This window comes from Panthera onca, chromosome X (assembly GCF_046562875.1).
Source record: "Panthera onca isolate mPanOnc1 chromosome X, mPanOnc1 haplotype 2, whole genome shotgun sequence".
Taxonomy (NCBI): Eukaryota; Metazoa; Chordata; class Mammalia; order Carnivora; family Felidae; genus Panthera; species Panthera onca.
This window is the reverse complement of record NC_138357.1, coordinates 83,945,531-83,962,947: the sequence shown is the minus strand read 5'-3', so window position 1 is coordinate 83,962,947 and position 17,417 is coordinate 83,945,531. Positions and strand designations below refer to the sequence as shown.

Below are 17,417 nucleotides of genomic sequence, written 5' to 3'. Positions count from 1 at the left end.
GCTTAAAATGAGATGCCCATGATGAATGAGAGAAAGAAAGAGAAGAGGTCGGCCCATCATAAGGACACCTAGGGTGGGCAGCAGTGCTCTCAAGACTTCATCTAGTGAACTCTCAGGCTGCATAGCAGCAGGCGTGTTCCTTAGTGTCCCTGTGACTTGGTTTCTCCATCTGCACTTAGGACAGTCAGGGCATGTGCCCGTAAGGTGAATGAAACTATTTTCAGAACAGAGCTGGCACCAGGAGTTCTCAAGATGTTTCATAAATCATTGCTTCGCATTGTGAGTGACTGCCTGTGGGAGAATCAGGAGCCTGAGAAGAGCAGCCAGAGTGTTCCCACGTGTATTGTCTGTATGGGACCCACACCCATGGAACTAGCTAGGGAGAAACTGTCCTGGTTAGGACCCAGCCAGGAACCTGTATTGTAACTCCAGCAGGAAGGCCACTAAAGGCATTGTGCCCAGAATGGGAAGTTCTCAAGCAAACACTTTCATTTTGGGGATGTTACCTTTAGGGCAGTTGTTCTTTAATTCTGTTTTCCAGTCATGTAGACTGTGCTTCCCCCGGTAATGAGAAAAGTAGTTACTTTGAACGATTAAACTATGGAGCCAGTCTCCGTGCTGCTGTTTTAATTCATTATGTGGTAAATAGGAGACTGGAAAAAAGGTTGCCAAACCTCCAAATACTCCTGGACTAGTCACCTAGGAAGACACACCCAGATTTGCCCCAGAACTCCTGGAAGACATCACAAGCTTTGGGTAAGTTCATCTCTGCTGCCGAGTATCCAGGTGCTGGTGGGAGCAGAGGACTTAGGATTGAAGCTCTCTGGGTACTGATGTTACAATTGCTGACAAGCATCTCCTAGGACCCTTTTAAAACATGGTGTCTGTCTTTGAACTCTGAGTTTACTTTTATAGATCGTCCCTACTGACAATGGCACAAGGGTTCATGACTGACTGGTAATCCTCTCTCTTTTATGTTTCTTTCTCACTAGCCAATCTCTTTTTGCTTAATAATAATAATAATAATAATAATAAAAAGCAAATCCTAAAGCTTTCCCTTTGGGATCTGGATATACTATGGGAGTCTTGTCAGCATGAAGGTCAAGCAAAGATGAATGTTGTCTCCCAGTACTGGAGGAGTACGTGACACAAAGAGGTGGCAGATGGAGGTAAGGCTCTCAGGTCAGACTCCCCTGAATGGGAGGGGACAAGCGAGATGTATCAGACAAGTGGAGGAAAGGATTTTGCACCTATTTGCATTTGGGACTCAGAGGAGTTCACTTCGCAGGCTGACCCAGCAGTCTCTTTGGGCAGAGGGATGGCTGAAGTTTAGGAACTTAGCTTACTGGAGCTGATCCTGGCTCCCGCTGTGCTGTCTCACCTCAGGGGCTGCATTCCCAGTAGAGGAAATGTGGAAAGTGACTGAGACCACATGAAAGGGTCCATGAAGGAGGTCTAAATAGGCAAAGGACTAGACCCTGCAGCTGAGGCTGTGAAGCAAAGGCCCTGTCAAGGGTGATGATGGAGGTTGAGATCAAGAATCCGAGAGGTCTACAGATGCCAGTACAGGTGAGCTGAGGCTAGGTGAGCCAGGGGGCATCCTGTGCCCATCAAAAGGAAGACAGGGACATGTAAGTTTCACTAGTGAAATGCACAGATGGTGCAGGTAACTTCACCAGGTGGACCAGGGAGACAAGAATCCTCCTTCCCTAGAAACCACCCAGAACACTGTGAGCAACTTAAGAATTTCAAAACCCCCCCTTCCAACATCACCCAGGAGACTTGTAAACCACAATACACCTTCCCCACCTTGGAGGCAAGTAGGGAGGTTTGGTGGAAATCTGAGAGAGTGAGCATCCTCAACTAGACCAGTCACATGATTGATATCGAACAAGCTTACCAGCTGAGCAATGAAATCTGTGCGCTTTTTGTTCCTTTTCTATGCAGTCCTAAGAGAGGACAGTCACGATAAAGATCACATCAGCCAGAGAGAATAAATTAACCACAGTGCCCTTGTGGTCCAGGAAGCACTAGTGAATATGTGATCCCAGCTCACCATCCCAACAGGTCCTGTCTGTCCACCCTCCAATCAGTCCATGTTAGGGGAGAATGGGGCATCCTTGCCTTTTCCTCTCACTTAACTAGGACAACGTTTCACGTCCATAAATGGATCCCAACAGTGGGGCACAGAAGGAAGAGCAGACCAGACAGACACACAGAGCGGAGTAACTCATGAGAGCTGTCACTGAGCTGAGCAGGTCCGACTCGACTCTGGCATTGTTCTCTCCACGAGCAATGCCAGGTTCCATTTTCCTTTAACAACACAGGCCCTGTTGTCCAGGGCCTGAGCGGTAGAGCTTGTCCTCAGAAAATGGTGTAGCCTCCTGTAGAGCTGGAGAAAATCATAAAAACACATTGCAGCCACTCTGCTTTCATAGCTTTCATAGCCTCCTGAGACCTCAGTGCTTTCTAGGATGGTTTCTTTGGGGCTGTGGTTCCTCCCCCAGTCCCTTCTGAGGGCATCCCAAGTTTACACCTCTCTCTTTGAATCCTCTACTGTACATCTATCCCTTCCCATCTAGCCCAAGCACATTTCCATTCTCGCAGGAGATCTAGCAGGCTGGGAGAGGGAGGGAGAAGGGCCTGTGTGCTGGAAGGGAGTGAAGGATTCTTTTGTCTTGGCAACATTCTTCTGCTCAACCTCAGGCATCAGACCCTCTGAAGGTCCGGTCAGATGAGAAAGCACTTGTCTCCATCCCCCTCTCTTTCTGTGATCAGACATTGAGATGATTAACAAAAACCAAAACCAAAAACAAAACCAGGGTAACTGAAGCTTCATCAATCTGAAGAAAAAAAACCCAAACCAGAAAAAGAAGTAGAAACGAAACCATAGGATGTATTGTCTGAGGCCGCCCCCAGACACCGGGTCCTGACTCCAATAAATGTGCTTGTTCCAAGTGTCCTGTGCACCGACAGACATGTGCACATGTGGATACAGAGGAGCACTGCTTCCAGCCCAGTGCAGCACAGTGACTGGGACAAAAGGTACCTACAGGGGATGAGACAATGAGGAGGGAATGCAGGCCGACCCAGATCAAGCAAGACAAGAGGGGTAATGTACCTTTTCAGTCGTTATCTATAGGTTCTTTCACGGCTTATTTGAAATCTGCATTTCATTTCCACCCATTTGTGCAACTACTTAGTTAGACCAAAGTCTATGATTATCACCTTCACCTGAAAGATGTTTTTTCTCGCTTTTGTGGTGGCAAAATATCCGTCACAAAATTTACCATGTTAAGCATGTTTAAATGAACATCGATCGTTTCCACCAGGAAGTTCACGCTGTTGTGTAACTTTGATATCGCCAGTATCATCCATCTTCAGAGTTTTCATCACCCGACCTATATTTTTGTACCCTTTAAATAAAAACCCCCAGTACCGCTTCCCCTGGGTCCCTGTAATCACTACGTGGGAGGAGGGGGCGGGCGGGGGGGGGGGGGTGGTGAGGCAAAAGCCAGACGACTTAGAGTCGCAGATCCAAGTTGGCGAGGAACCTAGGCAGCAATTTAAGAAAGGCAACTTGAAAGGTAGAAAGATATCCCAGTGCTGCGCATTTTCTGTGGGTCCCTAACACCTAGAAGGAAGCAATTTTAGCAAGGGTAGCCAAACGCGCGCATGCGTAAACGAAAGGCCTCCTCCTCCTCCTCCTCCCCCCCCCCCCAAAGAAAATCATTCCGAGTTTTTTCAAACTCGAAGGGCGGGGGTGGAGGCAGTACTAACGGGTACAATGTGCAACACTGCCACCTACTGGTTAGAGAAACAGAGTGACACACATGGCGAAGGAAAATCGATCTTTTCCGCTGTTCGACTGTAACGAGCCCTGCAGATCGGAGCCTAGGGAACGAGGAGGAATGCAGCTGAGGGGCAGAGACAGCTGTAGCACGGTCGATGTGGCTAGGCCTAAGCGTCTTTGGCACAATAGCTTTCCGTGGTTCCGCCCCGGAATTAAGGCAACAGAAGCAGGAAGTCCCGCCTCCGGAAATTCCGGAGTCCGGTAAGGGAAAGGCCGCTCTCAGGGGTTCCTTCCATTTGTAGGGTTTGAGCAGGCTTGTGGTGGCTGAGTGAGGTGTCCAGCAGTCTGTGTGTTGAGTACTGAGGACTCCTTCCATACTGGTCCAAAGCCCCGAACACCTGTTATGCGGGTGCTATTCGTCGATTCCCGGGAGCTCCGACTGTCCCTTGGGCGACCGAGTCCGGATTCCCTGGTCATTGTTCTGTCCACTCCGGCCTGCGTACACGTTCTTCCCGTGGCACAGTTGCTGTAGTCCTGTCAGCCTCCAGGAGACAAACCGGCCACCCCGGTCATCTCCGTCTTTAGTGTAGTTCTTCCCAACCCGGGCATCCCGCTGTCCTCGGACCTCCCCTGTGCCCTGGACTTCTGGAGACCCTGCTCCCCTTGCTGGTGTGACTATCTAGCATTCTCCTCTCTCATCACCACAAACAGGATGCCCTGTTCTCCAGCTCCCTCCCTGGAATGCCTGTACATCCACAGCTGTCAGCCCTTTTGAGAGCCGCCAGTTTGAGGGCCACAGGGTTACTTCAGTGTAGATTGTCCTCCCCTCATCCCCACGTAATGAGAAAAATTTTGTTTTTGAAAGATTAAAGTATTGAGCCAATCTCAAGTGCTTTTAAAAAAATGTTTATTTATTTTGGGGAGACACAGATAGAGCGCCAGCAGGGGAGGAGCAGAGAGAGGGAGAAAAGGATTCCGAAGCAGTCTCCAGGCTCTGAGCCGTCAGCACAGAGCCCTAAAGCCCCATGCAGGACTCAAACACACAAACCTGAGATCATGACCTCAGCCAAAGTCAGAAGCTTAACTAACTGAGCCACCTGGGCGCCCCAAGTGCTGCTCTTTTAATTGATTATGTGGTAAATAGGAGACTGGAAAAAAGGTTGCCAAACCTCCAAGATACTCCAGGACTGGTCACCTAGGAAGACACACCCAGATTTGCCCCAGAACTCCTGGAAGACATCACAAGCTTTAGGTAAGTTCATCTCTGCTGCCCGAGTATCCTTAATAGTTACCAGGCGCTGGTGGGAGCAGAAGACTTAGGACTGAAGCTTTCTGGGTACTGACGTTACAATTGCTGACAAGCATCTCCTAGGACCCTTTTAACACATAGTGTCTGTCTTCGAACTCTGAGTTTATTTTTATGGATCGTCCCTGCTGACGATGGCACAAGGGTTCATGATTGGTAATCTTCTCTTTTATGTTTCTTTCTCAGCTAGCCAATCTCTTTTTGCTTAATAAAAAAAAAAAAGCAAATCCTAAAGCTTTCCCTTTGGGATCTGGATATACTATATAGGAGTCTTGTCAGCATGAAGGTCAAGCAAAGATGAATGTTGTCTCCCAGTACTGGAGGAGTACGTGACACAAAGAGGTGGCAGATGGAGGTAAGGCTCTCAGGTCAGACTCCCCTGAATGGGAGGGGACAAGTGAGATGTATCAGACAAGTGGAGGAAAGGATTTTGCACCTATTTGCGTTTGGGACTCAGAGGAGTTCACTTTGCAGGCTGACCCAGCAGTCTCTTTGGGCAGAGGGATGGCTGAAGTTTAGGAACTTAGCTTACTGGAGCTGATCTTGGCTCTTGCTGTGCTGTGACACCCCAGAGGCTGCATCCCCGGATAAGGAAATGTGGAAAGTGAGTGACTCCCCATCAGGGGCTAATGATGGGGAGCATCAGCAGCATGCAGCAGACTAGGTGACCCTGCAGCTGAGGCTGTGGAGCAACAGCCCTTCCCGCAGAAGTGATGGACGTTGAGACCAAGAATCCAAGAGGTCTCCACATGCCAACACAGGTGAGCTGAGGCTGGGTCAGCCAGGAAGCAGCAGGTACTGGCCAAGAGGAGAGAGAGGAAAAAGCTGGTTTCACCAGCCACATGCAAGGTGGTGCAGGTCACTTCACCAGGTGGACCAGGGACACAAGAGTCCTCCTTCCCTCAGAAACCACCCAGGAGACTGTGAGCAACATAAGGATTTCATACACCCCATTCCAGCACCACCCGGGGAGACTTGTAAAGCACACATACACCTTCCCCACTTGGAGGCAAGAAGGAAGGTGTGGTGGAAATCTGAGCGACTGAGCACTTCCTCAGCTAGACCAGTCACATGATTGATATCAACGATGCTTGGCAGATCATCAATGAATTCAGTGGGGTTTTTGCTCCTTTTCTGTGTAGTCCTGAGAGTGAATAATCATGAAGATCACATCAGCCAGAGAGAATCAATTACCCACCGTGCCCTTGTGGTCTGAGGAGCACCGGTGAATCTGTGATCCCAGCTCACCATCCCCACAGGCCCCTGCTCTGTCCACCCTCCAATCAGTCCATGTTAGAGGAGGATGGGGCATCCTTGCCTTGTCCTCTCCTTTAACTAGGACAACGTTTCATGTCCCATAAATGGACCCCCAAAGCAGAGCACAGAAGGAAGAGCAGACCAGACAGACACAGCGGAGTAACTCATGAGAGCTGTCACTGAGGTGAGCAGGTCCTTCTCAAGTCTGTCATGCCCTCCACGAGTGATGCCAGGCTCCATTCTCCTTTAACAACACAGGCCCCTTTTTCCAGGGCCTGAGCCATGCATAAAATGCTGTAGCATCCTTTAGGGCTGGAGAAAATCACAAACACATTAGAGCTACTCTGCTTTCATTGCCTCCGTAGCCTTCTGCGACCTCATTGTTGTGCAGGATGGTTTTTTGGGGGGCTGTGGTTCCTCCCCCAGTTCCTTCTGAAGGCATCTCAGGATTATACCTCTCTCCTTCCATCCTCTACGATACACCTATCCCTTCAGTCCTAGCCAAAGCACATTCCCATTCTGAAGTGAGATCTATCAGGCAGTGAGAGGGAGGGAGAAAGGGCTGTGTGCTGGAAGGGGGTGAGCCATTCTGTTGTCATGGCAACATTCTTCTGCAGCTCCTCACTGGGTCACTCAGTCTCAGGCGTCAGCTTGCCTGAAGGTCCAGGATAGATGGGAAAGCACTTGTCTCCCTCTCCTTGTCTTTTTGTGATGAGACGTTGAGATGATGTAAAAAGAGAAAAATGGTTACCAGGGTACCTGAAGCTTCACCCATCTGACTCAAGAGGAAAAAAACCCAAGCCACAAAAGGGAGTAGAAACTAAACCACAGGATGTATTATGGGAGGCCACCCATAGAGAAAGGGTCCTGACTGTCAATAAATGTGCTTGTTACACACGCACACGTAGATACAGAGGAGCACTGCTTCCAGCCCAGAGCAGCACACTGACTGAGGCAATAGGTACCAAGGGGGAGACCTGATGAGACAATGAGGAGGGAATGCAGGCCGACCCAGATCAAGCAAGGCAAGAGGGGCAATGTACCTTTTCAGTAGTTATCTACCGGTTCTTTCACGGCTTATTTGAAATCTGCATTTCATTTCCACCTATTTGTGTAACTACTTATTTAGGACAAACTCTATCCTATGTCACCTGTGTTTTCTCCCTTTTTTGGTACTAAAACCGATCACATAAAATGTACCATGTTAAGCATGTTTAAATGAACATCGATTGGTTCCATCAGGAAGTTCACACTGTTGTGCAACTATCGCCAGTATCATCCATTTCCAAAATTTTCATCATCCGACCTGTATCTTTGTACTCTTTAATTAAGAACCCCCCAGTACCGCTTCCCCTCCGCGCCTGGTAATCACTACGTGTGGGGAAAAGCCAAAAAGCAGACGACTTAGAGACGCAGACATCCAAGTTGGTGAAGAACCTAGGCAGCAGTTTAAGAAAGGCAGGTTGAAAGGTAGAAAGATTTTATCCCAGGGCTGCGTGTTTTATTGGGTCCCTAACACGTAGAAAAAACCTATTTCCAGCCAGGGCAGCCAAAAGCGCGCATGCGTAAAAAGAAGGTCCTGTTGTTGTTGTTGTTGTTGTTGTTGTTGTTGTTGTTGTTGTTTTAAAAGAAAGCAGCTCTGAGTTTTTTCAAACTCGGAAGGCGGAAGGCGGGGGAAGAGGTGGTCCGAGCTGGTACAGTGCGCAACACTGCCACCTACTGGCCAGAGAAACGGAACGACACACATCACAAAGGAAAATCCATCGTTTCCTCTGTTCGCCTGTAAAGAGCCCTGCAGATCATAGCTGAGGTGGCAAAGAGGAATGCTGCTGAGGGGGAGCGAAGGCTGTGGTACAATCGAACTGGCCCGGCCGAACGGTCTTTGGCACAATAGCCTTCTATGGTCCTGCCCCGGAACTAAGCCAACAGAAGCAGGAAGGCCCGCGTCCGGAAGTTCCGGCGCCCGGTAGAGGAAAAGTCAGGGCTTCGGGATGCGTTCCAGTTGTGAGGTTCTGAGCCTGGTTCCGGCGACTGAGTGAGGTCCTTGCCAGTCTGTGTGCCCAGTTCTGAAGACGGTTTCCATACTCGTCCAAGGCCCCAAACCCCTGTTATCCGGCTGCTATTCCTCGATCCCCGGACTCTCAGACCGTCCTTTGGGCGACGCGTGTCCGAATCCCCTGGTCATTGTTCTGCCCACTCTAGCCTGTGAACGCTGGTCCCAAGGCACAGTTGCTATCCTCCTCTCAGCCCTCCCTCCCCTGCTGCCTCCAGGTCTATCAAGGCCCTAGAAGACAAACCGGCCACCCCCGGTCCTCTCCGTCCTCAGGGTTGTTCTCCCCAACACGAATATCCAGCTGCCCATGGACCTGCCTTGGACCCCGGACATCAGGAACCCCGCTCCCCTCCCTGGAGTCGCTGTCTAGCATTCCTCTCTCTCATCACCCCCAAAAAGCCTGTTCTCCAGCCCCCTCCCTCTACTGCGTCTACAGCCTAGGCATTAAGCCCTTTAGGGAGCCCCCGGTTCTGTGGCCACTTAGGTCATGTCACATCCTACTAGGCCAGCTTAAGGGGCTATAAATTGTCCCGCGCAAAACAGGTCTTTGCTCCTTCCTCTCTCCTCTCCTGGTACACCCTAATAAAGACGAAATCCTGCAACCTCCTGACCTGTATCTTTTCTCTATCTGCAGTAACCTTCTAGTGCTCCATGACCCACGCTTCTCAAGAAGTTCAATGGCAATACATTAAGAAGAAGAAGAAGAAGAAGAAGAAGAAGAAGAAGAAGAAGAAAAGAAAAAAGAGCAGTTATCAGACAGGAACTCTCACCGCTTCACAGCAACACCTGATCTGCACCTGTATCTCTGCTATCCCTGTGGAATAAGGGACCTTATCCTACCTGAGGCCAGGCCCTTCACCTGGATCCCATGCCCATCTTCTGGAGGAGGAGTAGGACTTTGCAATGATTCCAATTATCACCTATCCATTTATTTATTTCTCCATCATTCTGTTATCTATGATAACAAGAAGCAGTAAAACGTAAAGCCATCCCTTATCCCATATCTTTCTGAGACACTGCCACATTTCGCTTGCTGTAAACAGCAAGTCTTCCCTTGTTCTGTAACCATTTTTTTTTTTTTTTTGCTAACTTCTCCAGTCCAGCTTCTATCAACCTGCCCCCCCCCCCCCCAGATGAAAACTGCTATCAAGGGCACCAGTGAATCCCTTTGATGATGTCCTCTCCTCAACCTACTGTACCTCTCAGATAGCTCTGGTACACTTAACAATTGCCTGGTTCTTGAAAGTGTCCCTCCCTCCCTTTCTTCTAATTTGTATTTTGGTCTATTTGAAAATTTACTCTTTGGGTGATGTTCTCCCAAACCCAGTGGCCACTGTGCTCCTTGTCAGTGTTTATTGCTCACTCCCTATTCCACAGGGCTTTTAACAGGGCCCTTCCCATCTACACTCTCTCTGTGGGTTGTTTCATCCTTGGTGCCAGCACAGAGCATGGACACAATGGGACCTCCCACGTTCGTACCTCATGCATCAACCTGTCCCCTGAGATCCACATTTGTCTGTGTCTTTGCTGGATGACCAGAAGGGAGCAGACACTTAACATGTCCCAAGCATGCCTCTTCATGTGACATGTTCCTTTGGTCTCCACTGCAACCCAGCACCACGTCCTCTGGATTCGATCTTCTGAAAACATCCTGTATCCATCCCGTTCTGTGCTCATCTACTGCTACTGTTTTCGTATCCAAATAATCTGCTCATCTCTTGTCTTCACGGCAGTAACTCTGGCCTACTCCTGTTCCTTGCACACGCTTCTTCCCTCCTTAGGACATTGGTGATCACAGTTGTCTCTGCCTGGGAGAGTCTCTCCCTGGATCCTTACATGGTGGGTTCCTTCTAACCTTCTGGTTTCTGCTCCATTATTGCCTCCTCAGAGAGGCTCTCCCTGACCCCCTTGTGTAAAGTAGGTTGTTCCTGGCCTAGGACCTGGGTTATTTTCTTCCTAACACTTAGCCCACTAATTTGCTTATTCCTTGGTTGGTTGGTTGGTTGGTTGGTATTCTCTCACTCCCCAGATAAGTGCTACGTGACCGGCTTGTACAAGAGCACCACACACCTATTAAGAGAGGCTCTCATTAATGTTATGGAATGCCGAATAAAAGGTCACCTGACACCTGTTGTTGCTTTGTTGTGGGTTACTGAAAGGGTATCACTGGAGTGGGGGAGGGTTCCTGGATAATCTCCCTTTAAACCCACAGGAACACGTGTGTGCCCCCATGGTAGCTCCTGCAGGTTTTGAGGTGTTTGTACTAATGACACACAAAAAAACCTTTCTTCTCAGTCGTTAAATTACTTCACTTGCTGCTTAAAATGAGATGCCCATGATGAATGAGAGAAAGAAAGAGAAGAGGTCGGCCCATCATAAGGACACCTAGGGTGGGCAGCAGTGCTCTCAAGACTTCATCTAGTGAACTCTCAGGCTGCATAGCAGCAGGCGTGTTCCTTAGTGTCCCTGTGACTTGGTTTCTCCATCTGCACTTAGGACAGTCAGGGCATGTGCCCGTAAGGTGAATGAAACTATTTTCAGAACAGAGCTGGCACCAGGAGTTCTCAAGATGTTTCATAAATCATTGCTTCGCATTGTGAGTGACTGCCTGTGGGAGAATCAGGAGCCTGAGAAGAGCAGCCAGAGTGTTCCCACGTGTATTGTCTGTATGGGACCCACACCCATGGAACTAGCTAGGGAGAAACTGTCCTGGTTAGGACCCAGCCAGGAACCTGTATTGTAACTCCAGCAGGAAGGCCACTAAAGGCATTGTGCCCAGAATGGGAAGTTCTCAAGCAAACACTTTCATTTTGGGGATGTTACCTTTAGGGCAGTTGTTCTTTAATTCTGTTTTCCAGTCATGTAGACTGTGCTTCCCCCGGTAATGAGAAAAGTAGTTACTTTGAACGATTAAACTATGGAGCCAGTCTCCGTGCTGCTGTTTTAATTCATTATGTGGTAAATAGGAGACTGGAAAAAAGGTTGCCAAACCTCCAAATACTCCTGGACTAGTCACCTAGGAAGACACACCCAGATTTGCCCCAGAACTCCTGGAAGACATCACAAGCTTTGGGTAAGTTCATCTCTGCTGCCGAGTATCCAGGTGCTGGTGGGAGCAGAGGACTTAGGATTGAAGCTCTCTGGGTACTGATGTTACAATTGCTGACAAGCATCTCCTAGGACCCTTTTAAAACATGGTGTCTGTCTTTGAACTCTGAGTTTACTTTTATAGATCGTCCCTACTGACAATGGCACAAGGGTTCATGACTGACTGGTAATCCTCTCTCTTTTATGTTTCTTTCTCACTAGCCAATCTCTTTTTGCTTAATAATAATAATAATAATAATAATAAAAAGCAAATCCTAAAGCTTTCCCTTTGGGATCTGGATATACTATGGGAGTCTTGTCAGCATGAAGGTCAAGCAAAGATGAATGTTGTCTCCCAGTACTGGAGGAGTACGTGACACAAAGAGGTGGCAGATGGAGGTAAGGCTCTCAGGTCAGACTCCCCTGAATGGGAGGGGACAAGCGAGATGTATCAGACAAGTGGAGGAAAGGATTTTGCACCTATTTGCATTTGGGACTCAGAGGAGTTCACTTCGCAGGCTGACCCAGCAGTCTCTTTGGGCAGAGGGATGGCTGAAGTTTAGGAACTTAGCTTACTGGAGCTGATCCTGGCTCCCGCTGTGCTGTCTCACCTCAGGGGCTGCATTCCCAGTAGAGGAAATGTGGAAAGTGACTGAGACCACATGAAAGGGTCCATGAAGGAGGTCTAAATAGGCAAAGGACTAGACCCTGCAGCTGAGGCTGTGAAGCAAAGGCCCTGTCAAGGGTGATGATGGAGGTTGAGATCAAGAATCCGAGAGGTCTACAGATGCCAGTACAGGTGAGCTGAGGCTAGGTGAGCCAGGGGGCATCCTGTGCCCATCAAAAGGAAGACAGGGACATGTAAGTTTCACTAGTGAAATGCACAGATGGTGCAGGTAACTTCACCAGGTGGACCAGGGAGACAAGAATCCTCCTTCCCTAGAAACCACCCAGAACACTGTGAGCAACTTAAGAATTTCAAAACCCCCCCTTCCAACATCACCCAGGAGACTTGTAAACCACAATACACCTTCCCCACCTTGGAGGCAAGTAGGGAGGTTTGGTGGAAATCTGAGTGGGCACTTCCTCAGCTGGACCAGTCACAGTGTTATAGAACCAGGCTGGAATGCTGGTCGAAAAACCAAGAGGTACTCGGAGATCTTGGTGGATCAGAGATTTCTTTAACAGTTGCAGGCCCAGAGGAGATGATTTGTCCAAAGATCTGAGTCCCTAATGTGAGCGGGAAGGGTAATTTATAGTTGTAAGCGTCCATATTTGTGTGTGTGTGGGAGGTTTCGCAAGTGCAGCAAAGAACAACCCGGGGGAGGGGTCTCTAAGCTAGAGACCAGAGTTTGTTTTAGTCCCATCAGCCATCTTTGGTGTACTCTATTCACTTCTCCAACATTCCCCCCCTTGATGTCTTTTAAAAAACTTTTAGTACGCATCACCTTTCAGTTTTACAGGTTGGTACTCTAGGAAGGCTAAGATAGGTGCAGCAGTTTGGCAAGCAACAGTGTTTTCAATAAAACCTACCACAGCATTCAGTATATGGGGGCGGATGGATATAAGTAAAATTATGGAGATAGGGGCCCCGCCAGGGCAGGAAGCCAGGATGCCCAATCCGAGAGATCCCATCCTTTCCATTTTTAAAAAATATTTTCCTGTTGTCTGTGTGGAATTCTTTCCTTGAGTTCCTTAACCTTAGTTGTAACTATTCCTGACTGGTTTACGAAATAGCAACATTACTCTCCCAGAAAGATGCAAGTTCCTCCTTTTTCTGCAATGAGGAGGTCGAGGGCTCGCTTATTTTGGAGGGTCACTGCCACCAGAGTGTTTATTTGGCTTTGTAAAGTTACCAGAGAATCTGCCACCTCTTCCATTTCTTTATTTAGCTCTTGGGATAGTCTATGGTATAGCACCATGGATGAACCTATGCCCCCATTCCAGTTCCTATTCCTGTCGCAATTCCTGCTCCTATCAGAACGGGTAGCAGGATTACCCGTTTAGCCCAGGACTTGGGGCTAAAGGCTGTTAGGAGCTGATCTTCAGTGTACACGGATATCTCTGGGATTAGGAAGATGGAATAACATATCTAGGTCCAGTTGGCCTCTAAGCATTGGTAGGCCAAATTAGAACACAGATAGAACACCCCAGGGGTTGAACATAGGGTTGTATTTCTCTTTAACATTGTATTTCTTCTGCATAGAGAGGTACCATTCATACCTTCAGGGACTGTACAGATTAGATTGTCAGCATTTGTGAAATGGATCCCAGTGGCCAAGGGTCCAATTAAGACAGAGGTGTTGGTTTTGAGATTTTAAGGAGCTTCCCAGGTCAAAGGGATAGGAGTGGCTAAATAAGCCCTTCAGCTGAGGGGCAAACACATCCAGCAGGTTTGGGTGTGATTACCTATTTTATGGGGGAGTTGTAGAGTAGTGTTGGCCCAACACTGGAGTGGAGAATTGGTAAGCATCTGATCGAGGGCTGAAAGGCTCAAACCCTGGTAGGCTGCTGGGAGAGTGGTCGCCTTTATGGCTTATATTACCCTGTCCTGGGTATTCTTTATAACCTTTTGAAGGGCCCTGTCTTGTACCCCTCCCCTGTCCAAGATCTCCCATTGAGAAAGGTAAGTGTAGTAAGCTCACTTCCCTCTCTGGAGGCCTTGTTGTGACATGGGTTCCTGACATTTTGGGTTATCTCTATGATCCAACACTTAGTTCTTGGGGCATGGGGTGACTGACAGAGAGCGGGTGTTTTTCCCTTGTAGCAATCTTTGTGGGGGGAGGTGAAGGCGCTGAACGCCCTTGACCCCCTTATGGTCATATAACAATCCTGCGGGCAAAGTTGGTAAGTGGCAGTTGTGAGGGTGAGAGAGGTTATCATAATATATAGGCAATACTTAATAATCCTCCCATCCAGAGGAGGTATGTGAGACCTGGCATGCACCTTTTGTCCCATGTCCAGCTTCTTGGTGCAGTCTCTATGGGCCCAACAGTAAGAAGATCAGGGCTATGACACCAGTAAGGGGCAAGGGCTGGCAGAGTTGCATCTAAACCCCTGGTTTCAGTCCACACGTTGATTCCTCAAGCTTCTGCCGTGCGCAGGCCAGCCAGCTTCCGGGGTGTGGCTGGAGCAGGGCTGGAGATCTCAGGGGCCAATGTCTTTTTGAGGGTCAGTTTAAGTGGGTTGACTGGATCTGGATCACTTCACCAGGTTGAGGGTTCCTTTGAGTTGGCCTTCTTAGCTCTGGAGTGATGGACCCATCACTCCATGGGACTCCCCATGGACTCCATGGGATGATACCTGAAACTGAATCCTCCATCCCCATGGACTCCATGGGATGATACCTGAAACTGAATCCTCTATTTGGTTGTATGTCTTGTAAGTCCACCTCCAAGTCTTTGAAAGGGGTGTGTTTCTGATAACTGTCAGATCAGGTTTAGGGAAGATATGGTTTGCATATTTAGAGATACATCCTGTTTTCCAGTTTAAATAATCATATACCCATGGGGTCTTATTATTATCCCCATACTATAACAAGCACAGAAGATTGCCTATATATGAAATACTGTGACAATTTTCTGAAGGTTATCTCAAGTTGTCTAGTTTAGGCAAACAACAAACATTTAAAGGCAATTATAACTAGAATTTAACATCCATAACGGTGCACTGTTGAAACATAGTTGTTCTCTCTAACTCCCCCCCCCTTTCCAGAGATAGCCAAATTGAGACCAATGCATTTGTAGGATAAATCCAGTCTTAACAAATCTGGCCTAATTATTTACATAAGCTCACCAAGAATAGCGATTGATCACGAGGATCTTTTAAAGTTTGCTTTGTTGGAACCTTTTATAAGGAAGCTCTGAGTTGAACTTTTAGTAACCTCTCCAGGCCAGAAGCCAAGCCAAATACTTGCCATCAGACAGGCCTGCAATACCTGTAGAATTGGGCGAATTCCTCTTCATGAGGTCCCCAAGATATCCTGAGGTTCCTGCACCTTCCAGGAAGTGACCTTTTTTACTTACCTGGTGAGGCTGTTGGGAACTCTGTAAGCAAGGCACCAGGCCAACATTTTCAAGGGGCTTTATGGCTCTATGTTTTATAAAGCCAACCCTAATTCCTTAAAGCTGTCTGGTCATATCTGTTTCTATGAATGTCACTCTCAACTATGACATTCCAGTCAAAGCCTTGGTAAAATAACCAGTATTTCCAAATGGTGACCTGTTACAAGATGAACAGATTCTTATTGAACTTATGCAAACAATTGCAATTGCCATGAAAGAAAGAATACTTGTTGAGAGTTTTGAATTTCAGGGGACTTATGTAGAGAGAAAAGATAAATGCTTTAGTTTACAAATGTATACTTTATGAAATTTTTGTATATCATATATATCTTAAGAGAAAGTTTCCTTAATCTGGAAGAGGAAACATTAGGGAACCAGCAATATTTTTAACAAGAATCAGAAAACTATAATCTTCCTCAGTTCATTTAATCCCTTGCTCCTAATTCTTGTTTAATTTGAATGCAGCTTTTAGTTCTGGAAATTCTTACCCATTTTAGTATTAATCTTAAAGATGCCAAATACCTGCATTTGTCCCCAAAGTCCTTTTTAGAAATCTCCTTGAAGAAGAAACACGTTTTGTGAGAGATAAGAACAATTATAAATGACAAAATCTCAGAAATAGACATCGTTAAAGATCTGGTGGGAGTTCATTATGATGTAATTGACAAAGAAATTCGGTTATTTCTGTGACACATAACATTTCAAATAATCAGAATATTAAGTGATGACCTTATATCAAAACATTAAAACTTTAGGAATTGTATATATTTGGGCACTTACAGTATTTACCTGTGCAATAGAACCTAAGGTTTACCATTGTATGACAGTGCTTTTCTAAGTAACTTAGCATCCTAAATAAAAGGGCCTAATTGGTCAAAAAGAGTTCATTTACTATTCAAATCCTGGGAAGTTTGTAAAAACCCCAGGAAGTCATAAGTGCATTCTAAATAGGATTACAGATCATTACAAATTTTTAAATTTTATTAATTTAACCAAAGTGGCAATAAAAGATTCCAAAGGTGAAAGTATAGCATTATACAGTTGTTATCAAAACCTAGCTCCTTTAACATTGAGAAGTTTTAACTAAGTATTCAAAGACCTGATAAAGATGAAACCTAAAACTTTGATTTTCCTGGAGGATAAACCTTTGTTTACATTGTCTTATAAGAGCAGATCAACAGTTCAAGAAAACTTTGTCATTTGAGTAGAGAGAAAAGCAGAATTTTAACCTTATACCAGCGTACTTTAAAAATTTTTATTTATCTCAACCTTCTACAACATTTTTTTTGCTTTTAAATTTTGTTTCAAAGCCATTTCTTTCCAAATAACCAGTCTCATTTAGGACAAAATTACTTTTTTTTTACCCTTACCAAAACTGTATTTTTATTTCTTATATCTTTTTTATATACCTCTTATTTTCCTATATACAGGGTTGCTTTCTTTATTTTCATCAGTCTTAAGTAAATTTAGCAGAATTTTAACTCTTAGGATATTTGGTCTCCAATTGAGGACTTAGTAACCAATCGAGAGGTGTTTACATCAGAAGTTTTGTAAATTCATGAACCAATTAAGATGGTAAATTCATGAACCAATTAAGTACAAAGCATGTTTTCCAGTAGGTCTTAATAGCCTTAATTTCTCAGCAATAAGAAGTTAAAAACACAAACCTATGTTCAATAATTAAAGCTTTAGCATTACACCATATTTGGAAAGTTTCAGGTTACCAAGGACCTTGAAAGTTATCTTAACAATTATCCATGAAAACTTTGAGACATACAAAATTAACTATCATTAAAAAATTGCAACAGAGATAACATGAGCTTATTTGACCTTTGCCGATAACTTTAAAGACAGGTC

At 46.4% G+C, this 17,417-nt stretch overlaps 1 long non-coding RNA gene across 1 annotated transcript; it reads left to right on the top strand.

Annotated features, from left to right (window-relative positions):
• Positions 1-3,740: 3,740 nt before the first annotated feature.
• LOC145713876 (uncharacterized) lies at positions 3,741-9,131 on the top strand. Its single transcript, XR_014136695.1, has 2 exons — positions 3,741-5,045; positions 9,044-9,131. It is a non-coding gene; the product is annotated as an uncharacterized LOC145713876 (long non-coding RNA).
• Positions 9,132-17,417: the final 8,286 nt, after the last annotated feature.